The following is a 24,864-nucleotide window of genomic DNA, read 5'->3' on the forward strand; positions in this document are numbered from 1 at the left end:
TTTATATATAACATTTGAATGCCTATACATTTTCATGATTCTTTTTGCGTTTGTTTTTGTACAAACGACTTAGATTGTTTTCATGATGACCTTTTTACATGATTATAGCAATATATATGATTTCAAGTCCTTACGAATTATCACTTTTATTGGCTACCGAAACCAGTCGGTTTCCAAAGGTACTTAAAGCGTTTGAACGACCGCTGGATTGTGTAGAGCACTAAGACGTCTTTGATAACATCTACAATAATTATGAATTACTTTAGAAAGTCTTAGCATCATCAGTCAAACTTAAATATAAATACCTTACCACAGAGTGCTGATCATTGTCTAATGCTTCCTGCTTTTTCTGCGTTATGTCTAATCGTCTAATTATGCAGAAAGAACGGAATCTTTTGGATGTACGGATTTTGGTGAAAGATTTTATTTTATAATTCAAATTAGTTGGGTACGTTCTTAAAAATTGATAGTCTCCAGATTTTTATTAATGAAAAGGTAGCTTTCTTCCTGTCTACTGAATAAGACTGATCTGCAAGCAAGAGGGGAATTGATAAACATGTTCTGTTTTAAGCTATGATGATTAAGCAAATAAATGAATATTGCTGCGAGCTACTTACATGCATAGATTTAGTATGATTAGTAGTAACTACAGCTTAAATTTAACCATTACTTTTAATGAAGTGCGTTGTTATGGCATGAAGTTTGTGTTGCACTCTTGTACTACTAGTATCTGTTTCCCGCTCTTCTGGGATGTTTTCAAAACTAACAAATGAATGACGTTCACTCGTGACGTCATGAAAATAAAGTCCCCATTTGGAGACGTTACGTGTGAAGCTTCAGTGCTAAACAGACAAAGTGCGTTAAACACATACTTACAAGTTCGAGAATTTTCCAAATTATTTGATGTATTCGACCAAAAACCAACATGGTATTTTCATAACATTGTGGATGTTTCTTCATTTACTTTATCTAAATAATTGTATCGGTCAACACTCCAACTTCCAGTTTACTTTGATACATCATTGGCTGTTAATTTCGATTTTGCCTTCCTTCCTAAATTACGATATTTTGCGCATTTAATGAATGCATGTCTGTATAATATCGCTGTTATAGAATACGCAGTAAGTCGTAAAAGTATGTTATCAAATGTTATAAAGTACTGTCGAAGTGCAGTCTATGTTCTTGCCATCCACTATAAATACTTAAGCATGTTTCTTCATTTTGTTTGCAATCTTACAGCCAGTTCCAGACTATTTTCTGCTTCCTTATCGCAAAACAAAAAAAAGAAGTATACGGAAACTGCTGTTCTTGTTTTATCGTCTGTAAATAACTATTATAAATATAACCATAACTTAGACGAAGACAGTATATTCATTATTAGGAAAACATCGATGTTATACAGTTACAGGGTATTATACTATAATGCGCTACATAAAATGGCGGCTAACAAGTCTGTTCCGCATATTGTGATTTACGAATATATAATTTTTTGCTTATAAAAAGAATAGTTTAAAAACAGCCGTATTTTTGTTACTCGTTAGACCTTTACTAATGGGTAATTGAATGCAATTAATTAATACAAAACTGACATGTTTGTTTTAATGTTTACGCGAATGCCGTCACTAGCCGAATAAGTCGCGAGCCAGATTTTGTATTTATGCATGTAGCCGGCTAATCAAATAAAACCTCCTGATCGATTATAAGTAACAAATAACCTACTTTACAGATATTTCTGTATAAAAGACGAGATAAAACAGCCATTAGTGTGTCAGCTTTTTGTAACGTCTCTATCATCTGTTGGAATGCTTTGTATAATGATTGTTTACTATATCACGTTATAGATTAAAACAACACTTGATAAATTGTTTACATTCTTCGAGTTAGGAATAATTTCTAGTTGTAGACGTACATGTATAAGCTTTGCTAGGTTTCTTGTTTTCTCAAAATCTTGCAGAAAATTATACCGCGAAGTCTTGAGTCTGCGTTTTCTAAAAGACGCTGTATAATTTATTTAGAACTTTCCACAAAAAACAAGACATGATGATGATACCTTGTCACAAACTACGTGCCGGTGCATATTAATCATAATTAGAAATTCTAAATATGCTTCCAAACAGATTGGTCTCACTCTTGTCACCATAATGGCCAACATATTATTCTTGCCTTGCGCAGTATGCTTAATAAAGATCAAGATTTATGTAACGATATGCAATTTGGTTATAGAACTTCTGTGTTTTCATTTTGCACTGTATTACACAAAAGGTATTATTAACAAATGTTTTGTTACAATGGAAATATGAATACTATAGTGAAAACGATAGTAGCTATGAAACCTGAAAGTGAATTGTATTCCATAACAAGACAATAAAAGCATGTTATTGTTTTGTGATGGAACGATTCTTGCCTATATTGCTGTATTGTTCAGAAGTATGGGGCATGTACACTTGACATAGGCAATGTGCTATACACGAATTTTTGGCGCGAAACTCCAAAACATCAAATATGGCTGTATTAGGAAAACTTGAAAGGTTCTTGTTATCAATTATTTTCATCTGCCTGTGTAAAACAGGTTTTTTTTCAAACCCGGAGGAAAACGTAGAATGGAAAAACTTGCACCAGCGGGCAGAAATATTATTTTTCTTGTCTAGCTTTGATATTATTGCAACATTTTTAAACGTCAAACGTTGTGTAGCTTGTTTTTTTCCCGAGGGAAAAGATTAAGTGATAACCTACTAGGATAACCAAGGTTTATTACAGTGGCTAGAAATCATTGGTATTCTTAAATTCTCAAGTTAGATGACTTAGTGATTACATCCAGACGAAGCGTGTAATCAGTTTTTAAAGAGAAGAGCCTACATTATGTATAATTCATTTTATGTATATCTTCAGCAAAAGCAGTTTTGCTGCATTAACGAGCAACCCCGCCGGAAACTACAAATGACGTTAATTGCTATAATTTCAGACGTTTCTCCGTTAAATCGTCAATCAGTCATACTTTGTAAACCTGTGTTTGACATGTACTGAAAGTCATATAGTGACGAAGACTTAACGATAAGTGTAAAACTAAACGCAAGCTAACAACAATGCATACAAAAGCTGGAAAAGAATGGGAATAAAGTTAACATATTTACAGTACGTGTTTTCAATTAGAAATCTATTTTTTATAGTGTGTGATATTTGAAATACTCAATATTTTATGCCAAGAAAAATCCAACAGATCCTATGCCAGCCGAATAAATGTAACATCGTCCCCGGAATATCACTTATGACTGTAAAGCCAACTTGAAACAAGTGTTGTCTGCAATACGCATAATAATGTTCCCATGATGGTATATTTAAGGAAACTGGTGGGCAAATGTCAGTTTCAAGTATGCTATAGCCTTGGCATTTTATCGCCCAAAAGTGGGGTCATCTACAAACTATAGATAAACGCGTATGTGTCTGGATAGCCTAATTGGTCTCCAACTATGATTTGGAAAAATATTAAGTCGCAAAGACACCTTATAACTCCAAAAGTAAATGTGGTCATCTACTGACCAGTGGCAATAATTCTATGCAAGTAGATAGGTATGTTTAAATTTATTTATTTTGTTGGGTTTAACGTCGCACCGACACAGTTATAGGTCATATGGCGACCTTCTAGCTTTGACGGTGGATGAAGACCCCAGGTGCCCCTCCGTGCATTATTTCATCACGAGCGGGCACCTGGGTAGATCCACCGACCTTCCGTAAGCCAGCTGGAAGGCTTCCTAACATGAAGAATTCAACGCCCCGAGTGAGGCTCGAATCCACATCGATGAGGGGCAAGTGATTTTAAGTCAGCGGCCTCAACCACTCGACCAAGGAGGCCCCTGGTATGTTTAAAGATATTGATCCTAACCCCCTTATAATCTAAAAGAGACTGTCAATTGCAAACTGGCATGCTGACCCCCATAAGGGGTCACAAATCTACGGTCCAGAAGCAATTATCAATATGATGTTTCACATCTCTCCTTTTTTGTCGAAAACTGTTTTCAGTATAAAAGTTGAATTGAAACTGACAGATCTTTTATAATATCTCTATTATACTGTGGCTAAATTATAGAACTTGCAGCGTTTTTGACATTTTCATTCACTAAGGATTTTCTTCTGATTGAACTATTTCACCAGTATCTTGACGAAAATGTTGACCTAACAATGATGCTTTGTGTGTTTGCAGATGATTGCGATTTCAGATGTCTCTTCTTATAAACATTTCTAACTATTTCATAAGATGTCTTGTGTTGATTTTATTGTCTTGAAAGTTAATAAACATCATATGTCTATTCTATTGTCTTTGGGAGGTACTTAACTTATTTTGTCGAACTTACTTCATACCTCCTGTTAGAATGATTTCGTTTCAGTGGAACTTTATTGTCTGCTATTGCAAAATGGGAAATATCAAAGCAAAATAATAAGTTTCAGAGTCTTGTTATGTTTGAAACTGCATATGTACGTGAATCAAGCGTTCATAGCTTAACTCACAAGGTGTTAATCGCTTCATAAAAAGCATCAAGAATTAAGTCTTTTATGTGTCGCACTATTTTTGTGCATAGGTACTTTCTAGTTCTTCCTTTCTATGGTGTCAAGTCATTCTGACATTTTAGAAAACTGAAAAAAATGATTGACCTATTAGCCCTGTTTGCTAGAGTAAACTAGTTTCAGACAGTTTTACTGGGCGCTATGGCAAGTTTATAAACGCTTTGTAAAAGCTTCTGTCTGACAAAACTAATAAGTGGAAACAAAAGAAATTGAGGGTTTTAAACGAATTTCCAAGTGCCAACAGTTACAAGGAATATTTGGTATGTTGAGAAATTTCGCGAAATTTACAAAATTAAATGCATGAATCTCATATGTTTCTTCTTAATAATAATCTGGAATATTACTTATTTCATATTTATTTTCGGTTTTGCACTTTTATGCATAGACACGAAATTTTACGGGCATGTCAGAAGAGAACGTCTGTGTAATATAATAATTATAAGAAGTTTGATAATCAGTCACATAAATTATTACCTGCGGCCTGAAGGCCGCAGGTATATTGTAATGCAACAAGTAGTGTAGCACATGGGGAATGGGTGATACCACGTGATATTTTACCGATATGTGATTGGTTTATCGCTTTTATGGAACGCCGTTTTCTCAATATAGCTGGCAAGCTATATGATATATAGAGAAATGCTTGTGATATGAATTCCTCATTCATTATTTCATATAATTTATTCAAACTTTCAGCAATGATCAATATTTATACTTAGTTGTGCATATGAGATTTTTTGGATGCTCTTTAATTTCCTAGATTATGGTTCTGTGTTGTTTGGCTCTATATGTCAACGACGTCCAGGTGAAGGCATGAGTCACATTTGTGATTGCTCTAGTAAAGTGCTTCAATAGTCAAGGAATGTGACCAGTTGAGCTAAAAGCTATGTAATACATGAAAGGGAAATATAGTTATTTTTGCTCAAAACAATGACTTTCAGAATTAAGAAATACCAAAGAGCTATAAAAATAATTTTAGATTAGAATAAAAATAGATTATCTCCTGTTGCGATTCTTTGTATTTCATACTTCTTTGGAAATACATATTTCATAGATCTACTTGTACAACATGTAGAATGGAGTAATATTTCCTACATTAAAGCGTAATGGTATGATAAAAAACAAGCTCGCTAGTCACCCATAAGTTACTTTTTAGACTATGGTCACACAAACATCAATAACAATTTCTGGTCTGTATAACTTCTGGCCGCAGGAAATCTTTCGACTTGTGTTACTCTATCATGCTACAAAACAGTTGTAAACTAAACACAACCTTCACCCTTCCAAGCAACAGAAAAATACTGGAACGCGGAAAGAAACTGTTTACAATCTTTCATCCAGTGGAAATGCAGACAGTTTTATGTTTCCTATCTCGTGGAGGACTATCGCAAATATATCACCTGGCCGGTTTTAAACTGACGGAAACCACTGTTGTTGGCTTTATTATCTAAAAAAAATATCCGTAGATACGAGAAAGAGATACTGCGTAATGTAAATAATTGTTTTAATGTATTTTCATTATCATAAAAATAAACGGCGATGAATTCTACGATATCGCAGTATTTTTATGAATATAATTATAATGTTGGCGGCAGTAAATTCAAAGTTAACCAGATACATTAGACACCTAGAAATTGTTCCATATCCTTGACAATTTGCTAAAGCAGATATGACAAAATGTAACAGTGCTTCATGGGATTGACCCTTAAGCTCTTGTCAAAGTGTTAAATATATCGCTTCGTCCTTAAAAGATGCAAATCACCGATATTATCAAATATTTTGTAATTCATAACCTCCAAGTCAAAGTTAAGACACTATTCAATTTGAATTTTCATTTCGGATTAAACAGAAGATTCTAGATAATCAGTTTTACCTTGGTTGCATTCTATATTATTATTTGTACGAATCTCCACTTTATAATGTAATTTATATACGTCTACAACTTTCACTGAATCTGTATATGAAACGTATACGTCAAATGTGATTACTATAATTCATACTTTAACAATGACATGATGTATGTGCCACACTTGTATTTGAGCTACTCGTATATCCCTACACATTTTTTTTTACTTTGTTATAAACTGTATGCGTGCTATTTTTGTTCAGAATACATATTGATATTGATTTTATACAAATACATTCTTTACTTTGTTTTGAAGTAAAGTGTACGTGTGATATAATATAGAATATACATGTATATTGTTCATCTTGAATTTGATTGTACCATTTTGTACAGATGAGGAGTATAATGCTCAAGTCTAAACTAAAAGTTCTATTCTGTTTTGTTCTGTCTTAATCCATATGCTCAAGTGCTGATTAAAATCATAAGATAGTATCTATTAACAGGCAGTTTTGGCATAAAAGCAGGCAAACAGCCATTTCCGATTAAGTTCATGTCAGTTTTAATATAAATTGGGCTGTACACCTGTACACACCATCTCCATTTATCATCAGTAGATGTATTGCATAGCTTAAGCAATCTTTAACCAAATTAATTAACAAACTGTTATTGTTAATTGTTGTATGAAAACAGTCTTCTCAAAGACAGACAGACAGATACTTTATTCATCCAAGGTATATATAATACAACATGAGGATATGCAATATTTGTTTTTTTAACAAAATAATGTTTTGTTCCGGTAGCAATCGGCAGAATATGAAATATAAACGTAATAATTTATAAGTATGCTTCAGTGTCAAAAGTGTCAAGGGGGAACTCAGAATATTGTCATGTAACCAATATACATAGGTGCAAATTACTTAAAAGCACTCTATTCAAGATTGGCCTATCATTTCTGGTTCACTTTAACACATATATTTAATTACAAACACATGCATACACCGATTAACAAATCAGTGAAATAAAAACAATTACAATGAAAGTGTCACCTTAGACGTCTGCTGTGGCTAAATATTTTCCATTCCTTTTGGAAAATATTTAATCCAAGAGCTTGATTGCTATTTTGTCTTTTTTAATGTGGCTTATCTTTTTAACATACATCAATACGTTACAGATGAGAAAGAGATGGTTTTTAGACAGTGCAGTTATAGGACATTTTAAGGCAGTGGCATTTATGTTTAAAGAACTGTAACGGAGTGCTATCTTGCTATCTTGGTGAATTGTTCGATAAAGCATTAATGTAAACCGGTGACAACGTTCAAAGGTTTTTACCCTATGACCATCCAGTGTTCGGTTGACTGTGACTGTTTTCTTCATAAAAAAATTGTACCATGTACTGTTACGTCTTGAACTGTTCGCATGTAGAATAGGTATAATCGCGCTAATTATGTATATTTTATCTGTGTATGATAAGGATGCATAGGGTGTGTATGTTGAACATGTTGAAGGTAACGTCTGAAATCTACAGTCCCAAACATTAAGTGCAAAATTAACAGATTTGTAAGGTGTGCTATCTGTCAGAAGTCTCTGTTGATAAGTTAGCGTGCTAAGATACTGTTTTTGCAATAGTCTAGGAGATTTAAATACCCAATTTATCATAGCAGACTGATCTTGGCGTTCCAGCTATAATAGTTTGTTGGATGAAACTTTATTGCGTTTCCTATTGAAATTCCGCAATAAAACCTACTTCAAGAATGTGAGCGAAATGAGATAACAGGTATTAACTATTTACAACATATAAACAGACTGTTTCTTATTTAGGAATCTTATGAATATTAAATTGAAGCAATTCAAACTGGTATTTAAGCTTTAATCTTTCTCTTTCAGTAGTTTTTATAGAGTTTGCATGGAGTGATGTATGTTTTTCTATGCGTTTCAAGTGACATTTATCTATCGTATTTTATTTTACAAAAAAAAAGAACACTCATGTAAGTCTAAGTAGCAATTGTCAAGAAGAGAGAGATACACAAGCTATTTGGTTTCAAAATCTAATCAATTGTATTAAAGTTGTAGGTTTGTGCGGTTATCATGTGTGTTTTTTTTATATATTAAAGTCTGATAAAATTCAAAGTTGATTTTTTTCTTAATAGTGCATTTCTCGATTAATCGGAATATGCATAACGTAAAACAGAAACTCGGTTCTTTATGCGGTTTTTCTTTTGATCGTCGTGACGTAATTTCTGTGTACAGACGTTAATATCCCTCGCTTCCTTTAAATACGCTACTGTAAGAAAAAATTGATATAAAGTTCGTTCTACTTTATCTATTCTGTTATTTGTAACGTATGCAAGTATAACAGTCTACTATTGGTTGTAGGTGCCGAAAGGAATATCCGGCGATTGGGTAGCAGACATCCTCTAACTTGATATTCCAACCGGCACCAACTACCAGTGACATATTATTAAGATTTCCTCATATGTAGTATTTACGAACTTTTCGAAGTCAAAATGTTTGAATTTATTTGTATTATATTGTTAATTGTTAAATATTTATTAAGTAGCACATTAAATTTCTGTTTTATTTTGTTTGAAGCATGCTGACTCATTTATTTATCAACAAGGAATGCATCAATTCGATTTTGAAAGTTGATAAGCAAATAACATATTTTCGTACGTCACAATACTGTTCTTAAACTAAGAAAACTCTTTATCGATAGGTAAAATATTTAGCTCCTTTCCTGTATTCCAGAATCTTCCTCTGCTTATTGGTGGCGCTGCATTTGATTCTTATTCTCTTTTCCTACAATGCTTATCATGAAAAACTCATTATTTGGCTCGCATTAAATTGACATGAACCGCTGTTCGTAATTTTATTATCATATCGGTTCTATAAGTAGTAGCACAATTTATCATCACTACGCCCAAGAAATATAGCTTGTATGAAAACTTGATAAAAACTCGCTATTAAACTCGTATGAATATGTTATACCGGCCCGTATCGACGGATCGGTAATACCATACAATTTTTGTTTCAACAACCAAACAGACCGAAGCATTCGAATCCCATGGAGTGCTTGTACCATGCTTTCTGCGCGAGCAACTGCAAATGCATTGTCAAGCTAAGTACCAGCTAATGCAATATATAAACCGAAAGAATCTCTTTCTTAATGAAAGTTGTTTTCTTTTTGCGTAACTGGCCGATGGTATACCAGTAACTGTACTTCACAAATCTTCCATTTCAGTTATGTTGGACATCGGCATAATAAACGAGCCGCTGACCAGCTCTTGCAAAACAAAAAAAAACAAACATTGCGCATAAATTATAGCATTATGAAATTAATAGCTTGAGACCCACTCAGTTAATGGACATAGTATTGGCTAATTTCCAACACAGTTTGCGTTAAATTGAATTACAGACTTTTAATAAATAAGCTTAGATCAAACGGTAATCGTACTCACGGCATTTACTATCAATAGAGAACTGAGCATGCCATATATTGGCAAACAAAAAGATGATTGTTTTCGGTAAAATCATCATTGCTACAGTATAAATCCTTCAGCATTTAGCTTTACTAATATCAAGATCACTTTCACAGGCATATTAGAACTCTTATCATCACTGGAGTTCGTTAGAACACATACAAAAGAATGTTTTGTTTGTTTCAGATATGTTCCATTGATGACGTTAGCGGCTACTTCCAGAAAACAAATAGCTATCGAATTCTATAACACATTATTCATCATTGCACGTTAAAATAACTTACTTTACAGGAGACAGAAACAGCAGCCTTGCCAATTCAGTATGATTCTTCTATGGACACCAACTTATAACAAACATATCAAGTTCGCTTGTTATTTAAATTCATTGTCTACTGAAAAGGTTATAAAATTGTCTATGCTACGTAAGAGCGTTAGTGTCATGTATGTTATTTATTAACTCAAACTTTCGAGTTACTAATTCGAAATTTGGAGTTACTAAGTCGAAATTTCGAGACACTATAACTTTCTATTTAAAACAAAAATGAATGCTCTTAAAGTGGACACTAAAAATGGCGATATTCAAAGAAATAGGAACAAGAATTTTTTATATTAACTGATAAATAATGATGAATAGCTTATGAGAATAAACGGTTAGAAATGGAATTGTAGGAATACCGTAATAAAATGAATGTAAACGGAAGAGGTACATACTAATGATATCGTAGTCAAATTAGTTAAATAATTATTTGCAAGGCATTTGTTGCTGTTTTTGTTTTATATTTTATTTATTTCATTTTTGTTTACATGCTATCGAAACACTGATGGTAGTTTATGCGATAATGACATTTATTTGCTTATGCACAGAGTCAGAACTATAATGAATACTCCTTCCAAATACAGAGCAGTCGTCTCCTATTTGAACTTTTTCATTAGGGATAAAGACGTCTTTTTTCCTAGCTATGGTGAATCAAAGTCTCGTTGATTTTGGTGGTTTGTACATAAAAATTAATTCAACTTGGTTAACAGCCTTACCTTGTTCGTTCGCAAGAAATTTGCAGCCTCCGACGTCTCTCCTAATATAGATTACTGACAATTTGATATTTTAGGGGTTGACTTGCCTTGATTTTGTTATACTGGAAATGATAGCTCAGGTCGAGTGACGAACGGTACACTACGGTCAGATTATAAATGCTATATTGTTTTGATAGGCGTCAGCTAAAAATAAGGTCAAGACAAAAGTGTTTCAAAGTCAATTCCACAAAGCAGACGTTTGTTTGTTTGTTTGTTTTGTTGGGTTAAACGTCGCACCGACACAATTAAAGGTCATATGGCGACTTTCTAGCAGCGAGCGCCTGGGTAGAACCACCGACCTTCCGTATTCCAGCTAGATAGCTTCCTCACATAAAGAATTCAACTCCCAGAGTGAGCCTCGAACCCACATTTGTGAGGGGCAAGTTAGGAGTTAGCGACAAAGACCACTCGGCCACGGATGCCCCTTAGATGTGTTCAGCCAAGACACCTTACAAAAACTACGAAGCAATATACTTGTCACACTTGTCTCTGTGTAAAAAGGCACCAGCTAATCTAGTTCACATGATAAATCGGTAACTGCGTTCCTCATGAAAAAGTCTCATGCATGGACACGAAATACACTTCTGTGTAATATAATAATCGTAGCATTAAGATATTTATGTCGTAATATGCTATAAAACAGTTGCGAACTACAAACAACCTTCACCCTTGCCAGCAATTAAAGTACTTGAACCTGTTTCCTGTTTCATCTGTTTTACAGGAAAAATAAAATTTTGTTTTATACAATCTTATATCCAGAGGAAATACAGACAATTTTCTGCTTTCTTTCTCACAAAACTTATTTTACCTGGACAACATTAAATTTTGCGGAAAACGCTGACACAGCTGAAAATGTTTACAAATACGAAAAGAATTCAGCAGTACCTATGCCAAAAGCAAGACTCGATTTTATTGTTGTCATAAAATGTATTTATACACAGCAATAAAAAATTGATGAATTTTACGAAATAATATGATGAGTATTAAATTTGTACTTCATCATAAGAGGCCCATCCAATTATGACTATCAAATTGCAAATACCTGGCAATATTTCTCATACGCACATGTGTTTAAAGCAAACATGTACTAATTTAACCGCTTTAGGTACATGACACTGGTCATTTTGTCATAACGTGTCAGAAAAAGTCCTTACTTTGAAAAATTATAATATGACTTATTCCTGAAACCTGTTGCTAAGAAACAAGGATATATTACCCAGTTTAAAGAACACAGCCTCCTTAATCATCAATCCAAAATAGTGTGTGATTTTGTACATGATTAATATATACACAAAATACAGGGACAAGGTAAACCATATGGGGTAAAAAAAACTCAGTGGAGATGCCTTAGGGTCGACCGTGGAAAACACAACTAAGATGCTTAGGCTGGTAAACGGTGTGTATCTAACCACACAAAGCAGGAATACTGTGAATAAAAATGTTCAAGATTACTTTGGAATATATTATTATAAATATTGTATATACTCAACATCAAATCTAAGACACATTTGTTTAATTGAATTTCCGCTTGAGCTAAAGTAAAGCAAATCTAGATAAAAATTCACTACTTAAATTCGTTAACTCGACATTTAACATGAAGATTTATTTCTCTTCACGTTTATTTCCTTTACAGGAACAGAATTCAAGCTCCGTCAGTGTTATGTAACTACCGCCCAAATGAACTCAGTATTCTAGTTTGCTTCAATGTATAAAACTTGTAAGGGGCCTCAGAAGCCGAGTCATTTGCCCCTTACTGATGTGAGTTTAAAATCTCGCTTTTAGTGTAGAATTCGTCGTGTGAGAAAGCAGTTCAGCTGGCTGGCTCTATAAACGTGTCCATCCGTGATGAAATGGTTCCCGGAGGTACACATAGAGTCTTCCTCCGCCGTCAAAAGCCAGAACATTCGCCATATGACCTAAATTGTGTCTGTGTGACTCTTAATCTAACAAATAAACAAAACAAAAAAAACAAATTCAATCTTGTTAGATAAGCTTGCTATAACCTTTGGTCAGTTAAAGAAATTCACAAGTACAAATGTACGATGATTCGATGTTTACCTCATGGAAAGCTCAGTATGTGAATTTATTTCCCAAAGTACCGTCGTATGTCTCGGATCGTCAATAAAGTTCGGGATTGAGTTGCCATTACAAAACATATTGTGACAATACGTAACCGAGTAAAATTTATAGCCAACTTTTATAAGTATTATAAAGTATACAAGACTAAAAGAACTTGGCGACTTTTTGCGGCCTCAAAACAGCTCATAAAAACTGCTATTAAAATATTAATTAACTTCTTTTTTCTTATTTGGTTTTAACATCACGCTAATACACAGGTTATAAGGCCTAAGACCACAGTTATTTTTGCTATATGTTCTTTATAGGCAGATTACTACCAAGTCAAATGTAAACCTCACAAGTAGTCAAAATATAAAAAGTGCTAATCTTTCTCCCTTTCCTCGTGCCCTTTCTCAATAGCATCGTGTTTTCTTTTACTCTACCGCGTTTCAGTATGTATCACTATGCATTCTATCGAAATCGGCATGTTCCTATCGCAGGCTAGGTAAAAATGGCGGCGTAAGAATTTAATGTCTCGAAAAGAAAAATTGAAAGAAGCGAAAATGAGTAAATACAGCGAATTGTATTTAACGAACTGTATTTTTTTATATAAAAGTTAACACCCCATTTTCGTTTTGTTTTTCTAAAGTAGCGATATAGTTCTTTATGGGAATATAAGTCTCTGAAAATCTGATATGCTAGAAAATGTCGGAAAACCATTATAAAGTAAGTGGATTTTATATGAAATAAAGAACAGTCGGATTTAGTGGTGTTCAGCCTATATAGACACTGTCCAATATTGCAACTTTGTCTGCGTTCCAAGCAAAAAAAAATACCTGCATTGAATAGAACTATCCAAGAGAAAAAAATCCAGCCGCAAGAAATTATAGTTTGACCGGCTCTCTTTTTTTCCCACCATATTGGCCCATTGGCCCAAATCATACGCCTATGGTAAATAGTCTTTTAACGGCTGCAAACAGGCAAAATCTCCCCTGTTAAAATGACCCCGTTTTGCATATTCAGACAATTTAAGCCTATCAAAATTCACATCTATCTATTATTTCACATCTCCTAAATTATGCTATTTATTGTATGTCTTTCATTCAACTATTCACCACTGTTCAGCATCAATCAGAGGAACTGTTTTCCGAGTAAGCACTTCCTTATTGGCAAGTAACTGTGCTCTTGTGCCATAAGGCGATTTTCTAGCTTTTCCTGGCGGAGGAAGATCCCATGTGCTCTCTGAGCATTATTTCAGACAAGGGCGGGCACGTGGGTAGCCCCATCAACCTTCCGCAAGCCAGCTGGAAGACTTCCTCGCATGAAATAATTCTACACCGCAACCGAGGGTTAGAACGCACAGCGGTGAGAGGAAAGTGACCGTAACTACTCTAACTAAAAGGCATAAACAAGATTCAATGCCATGTAAAATAACATATATAGATAAACGTCATAAACTTTAAACGAGGCTAGTGTCAAAAAGACTATGTTGACCACCGGGAATTCACTTCACACATCAACGCCACTAAAATATCTAAATACCTTTTCCTTATTTCGTTTCATTAGATAAAGCCGCATCTGTGCAATGGGCATTTATTAAAACTGAAAAACAAATTTTTAACATATACAAGTCATTGATTGCTTAACAAATGAGCAGGTAAATCACACCTAACATGTACTGTTAACAGCATTGCTCAGGTTAATCATTTTATAAAGTTTTCTGTTTCAGCATAATTACGTCAAGCAATCATACTTTCTCAAAAAGTTTAACATACACCCGCCCCCATGAAGTGATCGAACAATTAGATTAAGTGCACACCAAACGAAGGTAAACACAAAAATACCTAGACCGGCAGGAAAACAACTTTACGTTTTCAGCACCCCTCATTCTAAAACACTACGTGCAAAATCAACAGGTATAAAAGATATTCAAGGCCATCCTTCACTAAAATATTGTTTTCTTTAGATATTTAGTTCAAATGTATAAAATCCTCATTAAATGTATTTAACTTTAATAAATATATAAATTAAGTTTGCATATAAAACTGCATTCTTAGTCAAATGTCATATGCGGTAACAGTTGATTGTAAAACAAAACAGCCAGTTTTTACTGGAAGTACACAATTATTTTGTGTTTATCTATACATGTATGCAGCGTGTACTATTATTAACCTAATGCATTGTACTGTTAATGAAGTAATTGTTCATGATTTGGATCTAATATACCTTTAAGTAGTGTGCTATCAGTTAAAAGTCCTTGCACCAGTACACGATTTTGCAATATTCTCCACCCGGGTTTTGCGTTCAAACTATATGATAGTTTGTTGGATACAATTTTACTGCGTTTCTTAAATTTAAACAATGACTGCCATTTTGCAATGAAAACATGTTTTAAAACGCTACCGAAATAAAATTACAGTCGTTACAATCTTTTTTCAATATCAAAACAGTCTGTTGATTGTTTATGAATCTTATAGATATTTATAACAGTTTTAAAAGATCATTTAATATCTTTAATTATTGCTACTTAATGGATTTTGGATGTAATAGTATGTGCTTTTCTTTGCTCTTGTGCAATTGTTCCAATAGTTGTAGTTACAATACAGTTAAAGACTTTCTATATAGCTAACTTATCAAGTTACATTTTATATTTCAATATTGTTTACCAAATATTAAAGACAACCAATGCCCATCTTTCACCTAAATATTTTGTCTTTAGATATTTACTTCAAATGTAGGAAATCCTCATGAAATGTATTTAAAGTTACTAAATATATAAAATAATTTTATATGTAGAGCTACATTCATAATTAAATATCATGCAGTAACAGGCCATTGTAGTACACTTTTTACTTCGTGTAATATAAATGTAGAATGAGTGTACTATTTTAAACCTCTTTCATAGTATTGTTAAAAAAACTATATTTAGAAATTGGTCATAATTTCACATATGAAATTTTGGTCTAGTATACCTTTAATATCAAAAACATCATAAACATAAAATTCGTCCATTTATTCCAACGAGTTATTTTGGATTAACACTTTGGACTGTTTTGGCATGAAAAGTATGCGATTATGCATAAACTATGCCAATGAATGTTCGATAACCAAAATGGAATATTTTCAAGGCAGCCACAAAACTCTTTTTTTTTAAAGTATGCACTACAACAGTGTATTTAATCTGTATTTGTTTGCCAGGGAAAATTGTCTTTTTTACAGCCAAAGTTTTGACAGCATTAACTATCCTATCACAAGTGGCCAATCCACTGATTTTCAATATGCCTTGCATCCGTAAATTAGACATGAATGGCCGGTTTTAGAAAGAATTGATATAGGACATTGTTGTCTGCAGTTTTGTAAAGGATGTTAAGTTGTCATGAAATCTTAATGAGAAGTATTCTTTGATTTATCGAAGAATTGTCAAAATGTCATTTTTTTCATAACATTTAGATAAATTCATTTCCAGTAAATAAATATTTTGTTTCGCGTACCGTATCAGGATTATCTCATTCAAACAGCTTTTTTTCTTTTATCCTAGTAATCAGGGCTGGTATTCATAAAGATCCTAAGGGAAAATTTTCCCTAAGGGACTAATTAAGGGAAAAGTTCCAAAGCATTTTGTGGACAATCGTCGAGATAGTTGGAATGTCTGACAATATTGTCACATACAGTCTGGCATAGTAATGAAGATTATCAATAAATCTTATAAAGTGTACACTTTTCTTTTGTGCTATGTAGTTCAGTAAATTTTACAAAGTTAAGGATTTTCCTAAGTTTTCTCCATAGGAGCTTTATAAATACGGACCCAGATGATCAACGTGTGTAACTGTACAAATTGTCTGAAACATTTTAAAATTACACTTTATAGAAGGAAAAAAAGACCAATATAGCCGTCCAACAACGTAAGACACTTCTGCAAATTTGTTTCACTTTGACATTTGTTACCTGACTGACTTCTGTTATCCCTTGATGCATTATTTGTAATTTTAATGCAAGCAAAACAAAAACTTAGGAAAACAGATAATCGCTTCGTTGACAGGTAATTCAGATAAGAGCCCGAAAAATGGTTTAGACAATACCATGGGTTAAAGTCAATAAAGGTCTCACGGTTTTAATCGTTCAGCAATAAACCAGTAATGAATTGATTGTCGATATTCTTCTCATGCTGAAAGTACAAGCCAAATAGATTAGAGAAAGGTACCGACGCATAGGTACATGTCACACAGGCAGTGCCAGTTTCTGAAGAATGACCAGAAACACTGACAAAAGAACTGTTGCTTGCTTTCGGTCGTAAACGATACGAAACATTCATATCTTTAACCAGCCGTTCTGGCGTTTTAATTACAACCAACCCTCCCATCGAATTTATCTCAACTAAACTACTGTTTTATACATTTTTCCCATTTATGAAGTGTAATGAGGACAGTTAACCGAATTAAGGACAACCTTGAATGTTGGATGCACGTTTCTGTATTATAACCTCATTGATACATACTGTGTTAACATTTTAAATACCGCAAGACCACAAAGACTAAAGACCACAAAGACTAATTAAATGGAATTTAAATTAACAAAGAACACATGCATACACCTTCTAGAATATAATGATGTGCACAGCAAAGTTAGATAAAATCTGCGCCCATACTTTGTATGGACAGGCACTACAGAGTCTCATTCTCTGCATTTAAAATTATTTGATTAATTGGAGTTGTTTTCAGGTGGAAGCCAAATGGTATAGACAGAGATATTAAACTTTTAAAGAGCAATGGTGGTGAAAATGTGCATTTTAAAGCATGCTGAAATTGTAACAAAGCCGGTTTCCTGATCGTCACCTATGCTCAGTACGTACGTGTTTTTAAACATTGGCTAACAGTTGGCAGGAGCAGGAGTCGGAGAAGGCAGGCGGGGTGGGGGGTGTAGTGGTCTTGACCCCGTGTGTCTGTGTACCTATATTTTGGACTGTATGCGACCTGTAGGCTAATATTAGTTCCGGATATGATCTGTATATCTCTTTACTGGATACGACATTGAGATCTTTTGTGTTGTCAGTAGGCATTTACTGTTCCATTACGTATGCAATTCGACTTTCCGGGCTGATATGGAAGGTCAGCACCCCCCATGAGTTACAGTAACGTCGAAATCATGGTTAAATAACATTAAGAATTCGTCTTCGCTTAGAATAGTCGATTGCCATTAATGGCCTACTACCTTAATTTGATCGGCCATTGAAACATTTTATGACATCTGAAGTGCACCTTTCATGGTATTTCATTTGCTTGCTGAACGTAAGCGTCAAAGCAGTCAACTGGAAGACATTTGAAAAAGGTATGCTTTGAAATTGAAGAAGATCACATTTGCATTATTACAAAGAAACTTATTAATAATATTTTGAATGTCAAATCTATATGTTTGTATTTTCGATGATCAGGCTTCTAACACTAAGACCATTCACGCAAGTTAACATAAATATGTTTGTTATAAAGACATTGTAATACAATGTCTATATGCATATGCTTGATTTTTAAAGAAAATATAATGCGTATTTCACTTGCCAGTACTTTTTCGACATGTTTGACTGCACTAAATTATAAAATTTTATAAAGAAGCAAACTAAAAATCTATCAGTATGTCGCATTGTTTTTGTAATATTTCGCTCATTTATTTGTGGAATGTATCTATTAGTTTTAATCTTTTATCTCAAATACCGACGGGTATATTAACGATATATTACCCTTGCCAATATTTCTTTTAGTTCGACTCTCTAATACTTTTATTTGCATTAAAGACGATAATGAACAGGAAACAGTCTGTTACAATACTTTTTGCACTGTTTTTCTCTGCTACTTTGGAACATTTACAAATTCTAATTCAAGACAAAATTATCAGTAAGTACTTGCGAAAGTTTGAAATTCATCATCCATAACCAGTACTTATATTTCAAGACAGAACAATTAATTTTGTGGATTTATGTCTAATGGCAATTAGCTTCTTTAAAAATGTTCAAACAGTGTTAGAATTTATATCAAATTGAGTATACAGAAAAATAGCCATTTTTTAAAAAAAAAGTATAATCAATTCACCCAGACATTAGCTGTTTACTATTTGAAGATGTGAATAGTTATTCTACTCTTTATTTCTCATAACAAGAAAAATATAAACAAAGTTCAGGTGATGTATAGAAACATGGCATGCTACGGTACGCAGCCGTAACCTAGCTAGATCATTAAAATTAAAAACTTATACACAGTTGTTATAAATGTTACACAATGCATGGTAACAGATCTATAGCTGTTATTTTTTATATTCGTAATATACATAAAGTATCAAAGAGTTGAAATGCCTAAGTACTGCTCGCGTATGGTATTTGTAACGATAATATGTTATGTTATTATTGAGAAAAGAGGAATCGGGTAGTGAAACCATTATCCGTGACAAAATAATTGTACTACTTTTGAATCGTAGTGACTATAAAGAAAACCCTGATAAAGTTTTCGTTATCGTTTCCTATTTATTTGCTGTTTAATATTTAATTCATTGTTTTGTAACGACTATTTTGTTAAATGAATATGAAGACAAAAACAAATATTCTCGAAAGAATGGTATCAGCTTACCTATATTCAGTATATTTAGTAAAAATATATTTACCTTTCACCAGCGTTTAATCTATGAAGCTATTATGTATCGATTGTACCATAGCTCTTGATGCAAAGTTTCGACAGTGTGCGCTTCGTCGACATGCGCTCTGCGTGCGTTCATGAACTTTTGACAGGGTGCGCTTCCCCGACATACGCTATACGTGCGCTCATGAACTTTCGACAGGGTGCGCTTCGTCGACATACGCTATACGTGCGCTCATGAACTTTCGACAGGGTGCGTTTCGTCGACATACGCTATACGTGCGTTCATGAACTTTCGACAGGGTGCGCTTCGTCGTTATACGCTATACGTGCGTTCATGGCAAAATGTTCAAACAAACAACTATAAGTGCATAATTTTGTCTTTTCTTACTTCAATACATCAAAAGTAACTTTGATGAATAAATGGAAATATTAAAATTAACGAGACTATAATTCTGTAAGATATTAATCGTTGTTTCTGAATTTTCATTTGGTATGAAATACATCATCAGTTATGTTTTAAGTATACGTAAAGACGTTCGGCCCCTTCACGTGTTATACACGCCAATATATTCTAAAAAAAGTATGAAAAATCGTATTTCCTTAAATGTTCATGTTGGTTTTTTAGCTAACCGTCCGTCCGTCCGTCGTCTGTCGTCTGTCTACATTTAGCTTGTGAATGCGATAGAGGCTGTATTTTTCAACTGATCTTCATGAATTTTGGTCAGAAGATTACCTTGATAAAATCTAGGCCAAGTTCGAAAATGGGTCATCTGGGGTCAAAAACTAGGTCACTAGGTCAAATCAAAGAAAAACATTGTGTATGCGAAAGAGGCTACATTTTTCAATTGATCTTCATGAAATTTGGTCAGAATGATTGCCTTGATAAAATCTAGGCCGAGTTCGAATATGGGTCATCTGGGGTCAAAAAGTAGGTCACTATGTCAAATCAAAGAAAAACATTGTGTATGTGATAGAGGCTGTATTTTTCAATTGATCTTCATGAAATTTGGTCAGAATGATTGCCTTGATAAAATTAAGGTCGAGTTTGAATATGGGTCATCTGGATTGAAAAACTAGGTCACTAGATCAAGTCAAAGAAAAACGTGTATGCGATAGAGGCTGTATTTTTCAATTGATCTTCATGAAATTTGGTCAGAATGATTGCCTTGAAGAAATCCAGGTCGAGTTCGAACATGGGTCATCTGGGGTCAAAAAACTAGGTCACTATTTCAAATCAAAGAAAAACCTTGTGCATGCGATAGAGGCCACATTTTTCAATTGATCATCATGAAATTTGGTCAGAATAATTGCCTTGTAGAAATCCAGGTCGTGTTCGAATATGAGTCATCTGAGTTAAAAAAAAACTAGGTCACAAGGTCAGATCAAAGAAAAACCTTGTGTATGTGATAGAGGCTAGATTTTTCAATTGATCTTCATGAAATTTGGTCAGAATGATTGCCTTGACGACATCTAGGTCAAGTTTGAATATGGATCATCTGGGGTCAAAAAGTAGGTCACTAGGTCATATCAAAGAAAATACTTGTTTAAACTCAAGAGACCACATGTTTGGTCCAATCCTATGAAAATTGGCCAGAATATTTGTTTCCATGAAATCACTAGGTCAAACATGTTTACACTGTTATGGTGTGTTTCTCAGGTGAGCTACCTAGGGCCATCTTGGCCCTCTTGTAATATATAGGTTTTTTTTTTCGTTATCTCTGATATGAACAGTTTCTCTTGCCTCTTCGTCTGTTTAGTTTATGCTTTTACTAGTGAAGTGTATGAGATATTTTATGGTTTAGATATAGTAGCGAGAATGAAAGCGTTTAGGAAATTGTGCACGAGAGGAAATTATATTTTCATAATCATTCGGATATTACGAGGTTTTTTTATCAAACTAACAACTTTATACTGCCAGAATTATATACACCGTGTTATATGTACTTTTACATATTTACAGCGGTTATAAAATCGGTTTCTGCGTCTTGTTCTTTCTGCATTATACACTAAGCTTTTGTGCGGAAACAGGCAGACTGACCTGCAGCTATCTGTAAGATTGGAAATGTTTTACCCTGGAAAACAGATATTCAGTGTCTGGCTTGCAAGCGAGAGTTTGATTTCAGACTATGCTGGCACCAACAATCATCAGATGAATATAGTATGTCTCATGCAAGAGCCATACCCCTAGCGCAAAGATAAACGCCACACTTTTAGTTCAAATATTTTTACCTATTATGTCTTTTGAAAATACCACACAGGGTACAAAACACGCATTTCAGTGTCTTTTTGTTGCATTGTCCTGTGTTTTCCTGGCAAACTGTTGAGACTTGTGTATTAGCTTTCGTTAATAACAATAATGATTATTGAGAATTGAACCACTTCAATAATTATATGATTTTCGATATCCAACATCTTATATGATCTGTATTCATTTAAATCATACGCTTAATACGTGTGTGCTTAGATGATTAAATTTACATTAAAGGTATACATGTATAAAGCTGTAGTTTTATATTCTCTGAATTCTGTAAGCGTTGACGGACTTTGTTTTATTTATTTGATATTAAAATTTACTAATAAAACAAGAATAAAATAGAAGGTAATGTTAGATTTCCCGAAAGCACACAGCTCCCCAAAACACAGTCATAGTGCAATGCATCGCAAAGCAGGCCTGCAACAAAAAGAATCTGTAACAGAAAAATATAGCAGACGGGTTGCTCCAAAAATCCAACAACAGGTACTTTTAATTACATGCAAAATACAAAAATGAGTGAACTTACCTAACGCACATTGGTATCTTGCATAATTCTAAAATTACTTTATCAAATTTCTAACAATTTTAGATAAGTTGTAAGTAAGATGAAAATATCAACAAAGTCAAATAGTGCAAAAACGTTTTTTCAATGTACGACCTCAACCCGTTTTTAAAAAGTCACAATAATACACAGAAAAGAATTATTATTAAATGAGCAAATATCATTGATAAGGATACACAGGTGTACATATTGGCGTTTTAGTGCTATATGGTCGAATATCAAAGTAAATTTAGAGTTATTCCCAAGATATGACATGATGAAGAAATTAGTTTGTCAAAAACTTCTTGAAATATAATGAAATTCTTTATATTTTCCGAAATATTGGAATAGGAATAATTTCAAGTATGTTCTATGAGTGAATGAAAGATAATGACAAAGATATCGAGATGGTGGTATGGGGAGAGTTATAAGTTTCGTAAAGTGTATTTTTCTTTTCAAGCTAAACATTCAGTAGCTTGGTAACAAACTAGGTCTGCTTACGGTATACATTCTGCTATATAATTCTATTTTCTCGCAGTTTGGACTTAGAACAATCATAAATTAAAAGTACATCTAAAGATTCAGTTTAACCAAGTCCTTGATTTTTTATGAGCCAGGATGTGTCTTTTTATGACCGCGTGATCTGGATTCACTCCGTGGAAAAGAAATAGGTGTGGAATGAAAAACGTAGATTTATTATCTTTGGAAAATCACAATTCACCAGACAATAAAATCGAACAACCCGCGTGCCAAAGTCGATCTATTTAAAGACCTCAGCTTACAGGTACCATCACCAAGAACAACACATTTATTACCATTAATATTATCATGTTGTTTCTTAAAACGTCTAATGTTCACTGTAACATAATTAAAATGATACGAATGTTTGACATATTACCGATAGGTTGACCTAACAAATCTCACAGTCACATGCACAAATCTCAGAAACTATTAGCAGGTTTACCAGCAACCTGTTCTATTCTGCAACTAGTTACAACGGTCATATGTTTGGAAATTCAGTTAGCGTCGCGGTAAAGTAGTGCCCAACTGACACAGCCGAGTTTTGTCTTGATAAATATACCTAAGGTATTGATTAACATGTATCTTTTTATAACATATCAAAAAGATTCCAGTTCTATTCTTGTCAGTTTAATACTGAAATCATCAGAAAGCGTTATCGTATATATCAGTTTGAGATTTAGACGTAAGATTTAAGTTTGCAGAACAATAAATTTTTTCCAGCAGGACTATGGGTGTTCTTGGCGTCTTCATTCCTTTTTCAATCATTGTCATGCTTCAGTCATTTGATGAATGTATTGTCATATCTGAAATCAATCTGAGGGCAGATCTATATTAGAGATAATTATAGATGGAATAACCCAACAATACGAAAAGAAACAGAAAACTACTGAACTCCTGTAAATATCAGTTGTAAATATCCGACGTAACTGTCACCTGTAAGTATCAGTAAATGTCATTTGTTTATTAACAAATACAACAAGATCGTATTACTTCGCTACTACCTTCATATATAACATTTTGGAGGTGAAAGTTAAATCATTGTCGATATTCTGGAAAAGTAATGAAGTAGCATCCAACTGACATGATAACAGTTAGAACGTCAATGTCTGTCTGTGATGGCTCAAAATTTCCCAAGAATATTGAAAAAAACAAAACAATTTCAATATATTCGAAAGCCATTCTAAAAGTATTGACTATCGTGTTGGAATATGGTACGCAGTCTGAGTGCGGACTTTAAGTTTATCCCTTCAAAGTATTCGCCTTTGACTTCCACGCACTTTCGCAGTTGAGAAATCCAAGAGGTGAAAGGTGCAGCGAAGTCTCCCCTTGGTATTCTCGTAAGTAAATGAAAAATACCAATCCGTAGAGCTTTATTCGATGAATATTTGTGCCCAATCAGCACCCTTTTCAGCCTTGGAAAGAGGAAAAAGTCAAGAGGACTTAGATCTGGTGAATAAGCGGGATGATTGATTATTACCACTTTTTCATCTCTCAGAACTTTTAAACGATGGCACTTCTTGTGAGCCGCAACGTTGTCATGGATCAACTGGTGACCGCGAAGATCAGTCCTTGGACGCATACTTTTATATTTTCAGTACTTTGTCTCTATAAAACTTTACAGTGACTGATTTTCCTGACGATTATAGGAATTCGAACAACAGTACCCCTTGAGTTAAAGGAGACGGAATACAAAACTTTTTTGGCACCTTTAGTTCTTTTTGCAATTACTGATCTACGAACACCTTTTCGCAGCCACTGTCTGTTGTTAACGCGACGCTGTGGCTTTTAAAGTATATCCAGGTCTCATCTCCTGTTAGGAGAGAATTTTTTCAGTGTTTCTTCGCTCCTCGGTTAACATGTGAGGCACCCATCTGGTACAAACCTTTCTTTAACCCACATGCTCGGTGAGAATCGCATGA

General features: G+C 33.9%; 1 protein-coding gene across 1 annotated transcript in view; it reads left to right on the top strand.

Moving 5' to 3' along the window:
- LOC128558667 (myosin, essential light chain, adductor muscle-like) overlaps nucleotides 1-24,864 on the top strand; it is a 51,037-nt gene that overhangs the window by 7,975 nt on the left and 18,198 nt on the right. The window lies entirely within an intron of this gene.

Source organism: Mercenaria mercenaria, chromosome 7, assembly GCF_021730395.1.
Source record: "Mercenaria mercenaria strain notata chromosome 7, MADL_Memer_1, whole genome shotgun sequence".
Classification (NCBI taxonomy): Eukaryota; Metazoa; Mollusca; class Bivalvia; order Venerida; family Veneridae; genus Mercenaria; species Mercenaria mercenaria.